Source organism: Triticum dicoccoides, chromosome 6A (genome assembly GCF_002162155.2).
Source record: "Triticum dicoccoides isolate Atlit2015 ecotype Zavitan chromosome 6A, WEW_v2.0, whole genome shotgun sequence".
Taxonomy (NCBI): Eukaryota; Viridiplantae; Streptophyta; class Magnoliopsida; order Poales; family Poaceae; genus Triticum; species Triticum dicoccoides.
In genome coordinates this window covers 265,292,678-265,302,322 of record NC_041390.1, presented here as the reverse complement: position 1 = coordinate 265,302,322, position 9,645 = coordinate 265,292,678, and positions in this window count along the sequence as shown.

Below are 9,645 nucleotides of genomic sequence, written 5' to 3'. Positions count from 1 at the left end.
TCTATTTCTGATGCTGAGACACAATCTGTTGATGAACATGAACCTAGTGATAATGTTAATGATGATGTTCATGTTGATGCTCAACCTAGTGATGATAATGATGTAGAGATTTAACCTGTTGTTGATCTTGATAACCCACAATCAAAGAATCAACGTTATGATAAGAGAGACTTTGTTGCTAGGAAACATGGTAGAGAAAGAGAACCATGGGTTCAGAAACCCATGCCCTTTCCTCCTAAGCCATCCAAGAAAAAGGATGATGAGGATTTTGAGCGCTTTGCTGAAATGATTAGACCTATCTTGTTGCGTATGTGCTTGACTGATATGCTTAAAATGCCTCCTTATGCTAAGTATATGAAAGATATTGTTACTAATAAAAGAAAGATAATTGAAGCTGAAATTTCCACCATGCTGGCTAATTATAGTTTTAAAGGTGGAATACCAAAGAAACTTGGATTTCCAGGAGTACCAACTAGACCATGCTCCATTAAATGAAACTATGTTAAAACTACTTTATGTGATCTTGGAGCCGGTGTTAGTGTTATGCCTTTCTCTTTGTATCGAAGACTTGAATTGAATAAGTTGACACCTGTTGAAATTTCTTTGCAAATGGCTGATAAATCAACTGCTATACCCATCGGTATTTGTGAGGATGTGCCTATTGTGGTTGCAAACATTACTATTTTAATGGACTTTGTTATTATTGATATTCCCGAGGACGACAGTATGTCGATTATCCTTGGTAGACCCTTTTTGAATACTGCAGGGGGCTGTTATTGATTGCAACAAAGGCAATGCCACTTTTCATATTAATGGTAATGAGCATGTGATACACTTTCCGAAGAAACAACCTCAAGTTCATACTATCAATTATATTGGAAATTTTTCAACTATTACTATTCAAGGTTTCGAATTTCCTCTTCCTACTGTCAAAAAGAAATATGATATTCTTATTGTTGGGGACATCCATATCCCCGTTGAGGTAACCTAGTGTTATTCAAAAATTCTCCGGTTTCATGTCATTCGAAAGAAGTTTGTTAATAAGACTTGATCAACCTTGTTAATGGATTCCTTTTGATGAGCATGAGATTGATGAATCTAGAAGGCACAACTCTCTATACCCACCTTTTACTTTCTGTTATTTAGAATAAATAAAGAAAAAATAGTATTTTTTGTCTGTTTTCTGAATTAACCGTGAAATAAAAAATGTCCCAAAAATAAAAGTTCTGCAAATGCCTTGAAAATGTAGTATGATTCTAATAGAATATTTGAGAATTTTTGACACTGAGAACACACCAGGGGGGCCCACCACCTGTCCACAAGGGTGGAGGGCGTGCCCTACCCCCTTAGGCATGCCCCTTATCTTGTGGATCCCACGTGTGTCCCCTCCACTTATTCCAGCACCCCACTTCGTCTTCCTCCAGAAAAAAATTCATCCGGTAGCTCAAACCTGTGTTCTTGCTCATTTCACTGCCATTTTTTATCTCCTTGCTCAAAGCTCCATTCGCAAAACTGCTTTGGGGGATTGTTCTTCGGTATGTGAGTCCTCCAATGCTCCAATTAGTTTTTGTTATAGTGCTTTATTTATTGCAAATTTTTGCTGCTGTGGTGACCTTGTTCTTGAGCTTGCATGTCAAATTTATATGGTCCAAAGTAGTTTTGATGCATGATATAGCCTCTAGACACTTGTATGAGTAGTTGTTATCAATATTGTTGAGTTTGGTTCACTTTTATTTTGAGTCACTAAAAGTTTCAGAAATTTTTCAGAGGAAGAATAATGTCAAGGAAAATGTACCAAGGTGGTTCTTTGAGGAAGCAAGCACCGAGGCTCGCGATACGTGAGCCCGACCTTGAACCACCAAGGGAAGCTCAAGTGCAGCCTTGTGAATGGCCGTCGGACGAATTTAATGGTCGTCGGGAGATTATAGTGCCATCCATATTACCCTTCCTGGTCCTGCCTTCTTTAACTTTCAGGTAAAAGGGAGATATTTTATAACTAGAGACGAGGCAAACGAGTATGAGAGAACAACGGAGGCTGCTCACCTCCAGGAAGCAGCTCACCAAGCGATAGCTACCGAAGCACAATACAACCCCAACTATGATTTCATATATCATCTGAGCCAGTGGTGGCCCTAGACCAACTTAGGCCAAAAGCCTAAGCTTGGGGGAGTACGTATTTCTCACCAACATTACATTCATATTCACACACTCACTTCAGTTGTCAGTGTTCATACTTTTGCATTGTGTTATCCATGTTAGTTTATTTCTTTTTCCCGCTTTCTTCTTGTATGTTTGACAAACCATAAGAAAATAAAAAAATAGTTGTAGTTTAGTTTACTTTCCAAATTTACTTAGTGGTAGTATTAAATGAAAACCCAAAAAGATTTATCGTTCTTCTTTTGCTTGTTGGGAGCTTTCCCCTGTAAATAGTTTTTCTCGTTCTTGTTTTACCTTCTTCAGAAAAAACAAAACTCCAAAAACATTTTAGTGTGTTTCTTTGAAATTCTTTTCTGTTCTTTGGGGGTCGAGAGGAGAAGACCACGATGAAAATGTTGAGTGGATCTCATATGCATTATTGTTGATCTAACAAAGAGCCCATATTACCTTGTCTTCTCCTTTGTATAAATGTTTGCAGATTCCAGCTTAGTCCAATGCACGTGCACTATTATTATTATCCACACCGTTCGATCATGCAAGTGAAAGGCAATAATGACAATATATGATGAAATGATTGAGATGAGGAAAAGCTAGTATGAACTCGACCTATCTTGTTTTTGTAAATATGGTTAGTTCTGTTGGGGAACGCAGTAATTTAAAAAAAATCCTACGCACACGCAAGATCATGGTGATGCATAGCAACGAGAGGGTAAGAGTATTGTCCACGTACCCTCGTAGACCGTAAGTGGAAGGTTTATGACAATGCGGTTGATGTAGTCGTATATCTTCACGATCGACCGATCCTAGTACCAAAAGTACAGCACCTCAGCGATTTGCACACATTCAGCTCGGTGATGTCCCACGGACTCTCGATCTAGCTGAGTGTCGAGGGAGAGCTTTGTCAGCGCGACGGCGTGATGACGGTGATGATGATGCTACCATCGCAGGGCTTCACCTAAGCACTACGATGATATGACCGAGGTCGATTATGGTGGAGGGGGCACCGCACACGACTAAGGGATCAATGATCAACTTGTGTGTCTATGGGGTGCCCCCCTCCCCGTATATAAAGGAGTGGAGGAGGGGGAGGGCCGGCCCTCTACTATGGCGTGCCCTGGGGAGTCCTACTCCCACCGGGAGTAGGATTCCCCCCTTTCCATGTAGTTGGAGTAGGAGAGTAGGAAAGGGAAGAGAGAAGAGAAGGAAGGAGGGGGCGCCGCCCCTCCCCCTAGTCCAATTCAGACTAGGCCTTAGGGGCGCGTGGCCTGCCCTAGGCACCCTGAAAGTGCAACTATCCCTAGGTGGTTTTGGTAATTCATAACAACATATAGCTCATTGAGCTAATGCTATTCCAAGATGATTATTTCAGGAAAGCTCAATGATTGGCATGGCATGGATATGAAAGTGGAACCCTCAAAATGCTAAGGACAAAGGATTGGCTCAAGCTCAAAAGCTCAAGACTCTTCATTTTATATTTTAGTGATCCAAGATCACATTGAGTGCATAGGAAAAGCCAATACTATCAAGGAGGGATGAGGTGTTGCTTAATGAGCCTCTTGCTTCATGTGCTTAATGATATGCTCCAAAATCCTCAACTACTTTCCCATATCCACATATGACCTAAACTCTAAGCCAAACTCGGTCCTACCGATTTTTCCTATCCGGCGCCACCGAGTTTCAATTGTCATTAGCCACTACCAAACCCTAGCAATTCGGTCCTACCGATAAGGATCTCGGTCCCACCGAGATGGGGTTGCAAACTCTCTGTTTCCCTTTCGTAACTTTTCGGTCCCACCGAAAGAGCGAATCGGTCCACTGAGATTGCAATGTAAACTCAGTGTTTCCCCTTTGTAACTTTTCGGTCTCACCAAGTTCCACTCGGTCCCACCGAAAGAGCAAATCTGTGTAACGGTTGGATTTTGAGTGGAGGCTATATATACCCCTCCACCTCCTTCTCATTCGATGAGAGAGCCATCAGAACACACACACCATTCCTACTCATATGTTCTGAGAGAAAACCACCTACTCATGTGTTGAGATCAAGACATTCCATTCCTACCATATGAATCTTGATTTCTAGCCTTCCCAAGTTGCTTTCCACTCAAATCTTCTTTCCACCAAATCCAAATCCTATGAGAGAGAGTTGAGTGTTGGGGAGACTATCATTTGAAGCACAAGAGCAAGGAGTTCATTACCTACACACCATTTGTTACTTCTTGGAGAGTGGTGTCTCCTAGATTGGCTAGGTGTCACTTGGGAGCCTCCGACAAGATTGTGGAGTTGAACCAAGGAGTTTGTAAGGGCAAGGAGATCGCCTACTTCGTGAAGATCTACCGCTAGTGAGGCAAGTCCTTCGTGGGCGTTGGCCATGGTGGGATAGACAAGGTTGCTTCTTCGTGGACCCTTTGTGGAGGTGGTTGCTTCTTCATGGACCCTTCGTGGGTGGAGCCCTCCATGGACTCGCGCAACTGTTGCCCTTGGGTGGAGCCCTGTGTGGACTCGCGCAACCGTTACCCTTCGTGGGTTGAAGTCTCCATCAACGTGGATGTAGGATAGCACCACCTATCCGAACCACGGGGAAAACATCCGTGTCTCCAATAGTGTTTGAAATCTCCAAACCCTTCCCTTTATATTCTTGCAAGTTGCATGCTTTACTTTCCGCTGCCAATATAATCTTTGCATGCTTGCTTGAATCAAGTGATGATTGCTTGACTTGTCCTAAAATAGCTAAAATCTGCCAAGAACTAAAATTGGGAAAAGGTTAAGTTTTTATTTGGTCAAGTAGTCTAATCACCCCCTCTCTAGACATACTTTCGATCCTACAAGTGGTATCAGAGCTTTGGTCTCCATTTGCTTGATCTCCATACCTTTTGGTGGTCATAGCCTTGGTTTCACAACCTAGTAGAGTATGGCGTCTAGCGAGGGAAATTATCACCGTAGAGGTCCTTACTTTGATGGTACTAATTTTCTAGTTGGAAGCATAAAATGAAAATGCATATTCTTGGACATAACCCCGCCGTTTGGGCTATTTGTGTGTTGGTTTGCAAGGTGACTTCTTTGATGGGAAAGAACCAAACCGTGAAGCTACCGCGGATGAGTTGGAGATGTTGCAATACAATGCTCAAGCTTGTGATATTCTCTTATACAGATTGTGCCCCGAAGAATTCAACAAAATCAGCCGCCTTGAGAATGCAAAGGAAATTTGGGACACTTTGATTGATATGCACGAAGGTACCGACTTCGTCAAGGAATCCAAGTTGGATGTGCTTCAAAGCCAACTTGACAAGTTCAAGATGAAGGATGATGAAGGTGTCGCCGAAATGTACTCTAGGCTTGCTCTCATCACAAATGAGATTGCCGGCTTAGGAAGTGAAGAGATGACCGATAAATTCATCATCAAGAAGATCCTAAGAGCCTTGGATGGAAAATATGATACCGTGTGCACATTGATCCAAATGATGCCCAACTACAAAGATCTCAAGCCAACGGAAGTGATTGGAAGAATTGTTGCTCATGAGATGTCACTTAAGGATAAAGAGGAACTTCACAACAAATCAAGTGGTGCCTAAAAAGCCTCATGTGAAGCCCCTACATCATCAAGTGAGAAACAAGACTTCAATGAAGAATTGAGCTTAATGGTGAAGAACTTCAACAAGTTCTACAAGAGTAGAAGCAAAGATAGAAGCTCCAAATCAAGGTCCTACAATGACAAAAGATCTTCTAGTCGAGAGCGAAACTGCTACAATTGTGGAAGACCCGGACACTATTCCAATGAGTGTACGGCTCCCTACAAGAGAAGAGAAGATTCTTCGAAAAGAAGAAGCAAAGAATCACCACCAAGAGAGAGAAGGAGTAGAGATGATCGTCATGAACGAAGATACTCACGGAGAAGCAAGGACTCGGAAAGGAAGGAAAAATCATCAAGGAGCTACACAAGACGAAGACATCAAGCTCATGTTGGTGAATGGGTATCCGGCTCCGACTCCGACAGCCACTCCGAGAGAAGTTATCACTCCGACTCCGAAGATACTCAAGATGAAGGTGTTGCCGGTCTAGCACTTGTGTCAACCAACTCCTACGACATATTTGACTCACCAAATGAAGGAATTGGAAGATGCTTCATGGCCAAAGGTCCTAAGGTAACACACCCCGAGTATGTTGATTTCAATAGTGATGAAGATGACTTGTTAGGTGATGATTTGATTGGTGACAACTCTAGTGATGAATACTATGATGAAAGACCAATTAATCATGCTAATCAAGATAAAACGAATGACAATGATAAGGAGAAGATTGAGGCTCTAACTAAAGAACTAAAAACTCTTAAGTTAGCTCATGACACTATCTTCGAAGATCATCGAGAACTTTTAAGGGCTCATGAGAAGCTACGCTTTGAAAAACTCAATCTTGAGAAAGAGCATGAGTTCTTAAAGGCAATCAATGATGATCTCCGCAAGAAAAGTTCTTCTTGCATTGCCAAGTGTTTACTCTTATCCACTTACATGCCTCAAGTCAAGTCTAGTAACAAGAAAGATTCTTCCTCTAGTAGTAACAATGATCATGCTAAATCCAATATTGTTGCTTCTAGTAGTTCTCTTGATTCCACTAATGATTCTCTTAGCCAAGTTACACTTGAGCAAGAAAATAGCTTATTGAAGGGAATTATAGAGAAAGGAGTGTACAAGAGCCTTGCCAGGAGTAAGCAATTCGAGGAAATTGTGCGCAAGCAAGGAATGCACCGGAAGAATCAAGGTGTTGGTTTTGAACGAAAGTTCAATGCCAATGGAGTTGAATGGGAAGAAGATCAATACCCCAAGACGAAGTTTGTCCCTCAACAAGAGAAGTATACTTCTTTCAAGGGGACACAAGCTCAAGATGATCTTCCACCACAAGACTACGAGCAAAAAGGCAAGGACAAGCTTCAAGAGGAAATTGATGCATTTGGAGAAGCTCCTAAGACCTTAGTCAAGTGGATTCCCAAGACTACTTCAAGTTCCACTTCATCAAGTATGACTACAACTCCAAGGATTCCCATCAAGATGATGTGGATCCAAAAGAAGAAGAACTAGAGAGTTCTTGAGTGTGACTCCGCCAACATACTTCACTCTTATCATTTCGGCTAGAAAAAGTGCAATCAACTTCCACATCTTGCACGAGTTCAAGGAGTCACAAACCCTCTTGTTGGTAAGACAAGGGACAAGGTAACCTAAAGTTTTCATGGACATCATCTTTTGTGTGCATCACTCTATGTCTATGGATATCCTTGTTTGTTCCTTGTGGGACTAACCCATGTAGGTATTGAAAGTGCAATTCACTCAAAAGGATAGCTCCAAGAGATCTACATCAACATTGAGCATCCACATCTTCAATATCTACATGAAGTCATCATCGACAAAACCCAAGGTTAGTTCATCCCTCTTAGGGGGGATATCACATCTAGGGGGAGCTTTACTCTAAGACTTGAGCTAAAGCAACTCTAAAGATGTGAACAAAACAATGCTTTATGTAAAAGTGGTAACCCCACTTGAGCTTAAACGATGAGTATGACCTACGATCAAGTGCTCTCACTTGACTCCTAAGTCAATATACTCATATATAGATGACCTAGTCATCGCAAATTGCTTGATAGATGCTAGAATTGGTTGTGCGTGCTTTGCCACATATTTCATTTGCTATCTTATTGTGTGAGCATGTTGGTTGCATATTTTACTCATTCAAGGACATCCACTTGTTGTTTTGATTGTTTGGCTTTCTTCTTTTGCCAAGTGGATGGACAAGAATGCCTAAGAACCTCCTCTAGCTATCTATGCTTTTCTCGTCTCAAACTCTATTCATGCTGCATCACAAAACTTGATCAAGTCAGATTCGAACCACTCTATGTGAGGAGCGCTCGGAGTCCCCGATTCGTCATAGACTTAAACTTCCAAAACCTCTTTATGAATCTCGGTCTGACCGATACTCCATTCTCGGTCCTACCGAGTTCATTAAGTTGATCTAGGTTTTGATCTCGGTGCAACCGATTTGAACTTTTCGGTCACACCGAGTTGCAATAACTGCACACAGTTTTGCATCTCGGTGCCACCGAGTTGTTCCACTCGGTCACACCGACAGGGTCGGGCTATATATAGTGACGGGCAGAATTTTGGAAATTTCTCCGAAACCTCCTCGCCCGCGCGATAGCCTGCTCTGCCCTCGAGGTCTCCGGATCGTCTCCCTGCCGCCAGCAGCCTCCAGTCGCTGGTCTTCGCCGCCGTCAACAGATTTCTGCCCCGCCGTTGCCGCCGTAGCAAGTCCACGCCGAACTAGGGTATGGACTTGATCATTGTGCTATTCCTCAATCTGATTCCTAGCACATTGTGATCATCATGAATCTTGCCACGATTGATAAACTTCTATCCAGTCAAAACGCTCGTAGATTAGGTTTAATTCGAAAATTTTAGGGTTAGGTTTCCGCCGAAACCATCTCGGACCCACCGAGTTGAAAAACTCGGTCCCACCGATCTGGCTTTTGCCATTGCACAAGTTAAACTCGGTCTGACCGAGAATAACTTATCGGTGCGACCGATTTTGGAATTCTATGAAACCCTAGCAGTCTCGGTGCCACCGAACTGTGACTCGGTCTGACCGAGTTCACCAGTTCTGGTGGCAAAACTGCTTCGGTGTCACCGAGTTTGAAAATCGGTAGATCCGAGATGCTTTCTGTGGAAAACTAAAACTAAGTTTTTGGATTAATCTTTTGCAAAAATCTCTGCTTTTTGTGATGCTCATCCACTCTATCTCTTCTATAATCTATTCACAGGGTCAGTAGTCAGTTTGCAACATGTCTGATCAAAGTGACAGCCAGAACCTCTCAGAGCAGCAAGTTGTGATGAGTGAGGGCACTAGCCCCTCAAGTTCTTCTGATGATGGCAGCAGGAGCACACCCAGCAATCTGCCTAAGGCTGCCACACGTCAAAGGAAGAAGAGAACGTTTGATTCTGAGGATGAAGACTATGTGGCAGAGGAAGAGGCCACTTCCAAGAGGGCTGAGCCAGCTCAAGGCTCAAAGCCAGGCCTAAAAATCAAGAGGCCAGCAGGCAGGCAGCCAATGTCAAAGGCTAGAGCCTCAACTGAGAAGTCTGCACCTGCTCCCATTGAGCCCATTGCTGATGAGGGTAAGAAGAGGAAAGAGAGAGTAAAGAAGATTGTAGCCAAAGTGCTTGGGAGAGCCTCCATCATGGTAGAAGAGGAGGAGGAAGAAGAGGTTGCTACACCAGCACCCAAGGCAGCCAAACTTATGGGAGATTCCATAAGGTCAGGGAGAGCTGCATCCGAGCCCAAGGAAGCTCCTAAGGCTGCATCTAAGCCTAAGACAGCTCCCAAGAGAAACACAAGGAGTATACCTGCTGCAGAAAAGAACAAGGCCCCAGTGCCTGAAGCTATTGAAGAAGAGGAAGAGAGTGTCCTTCGGAAGCTCAAGCCCAAGATCCCAGACCACAACGATGCTCA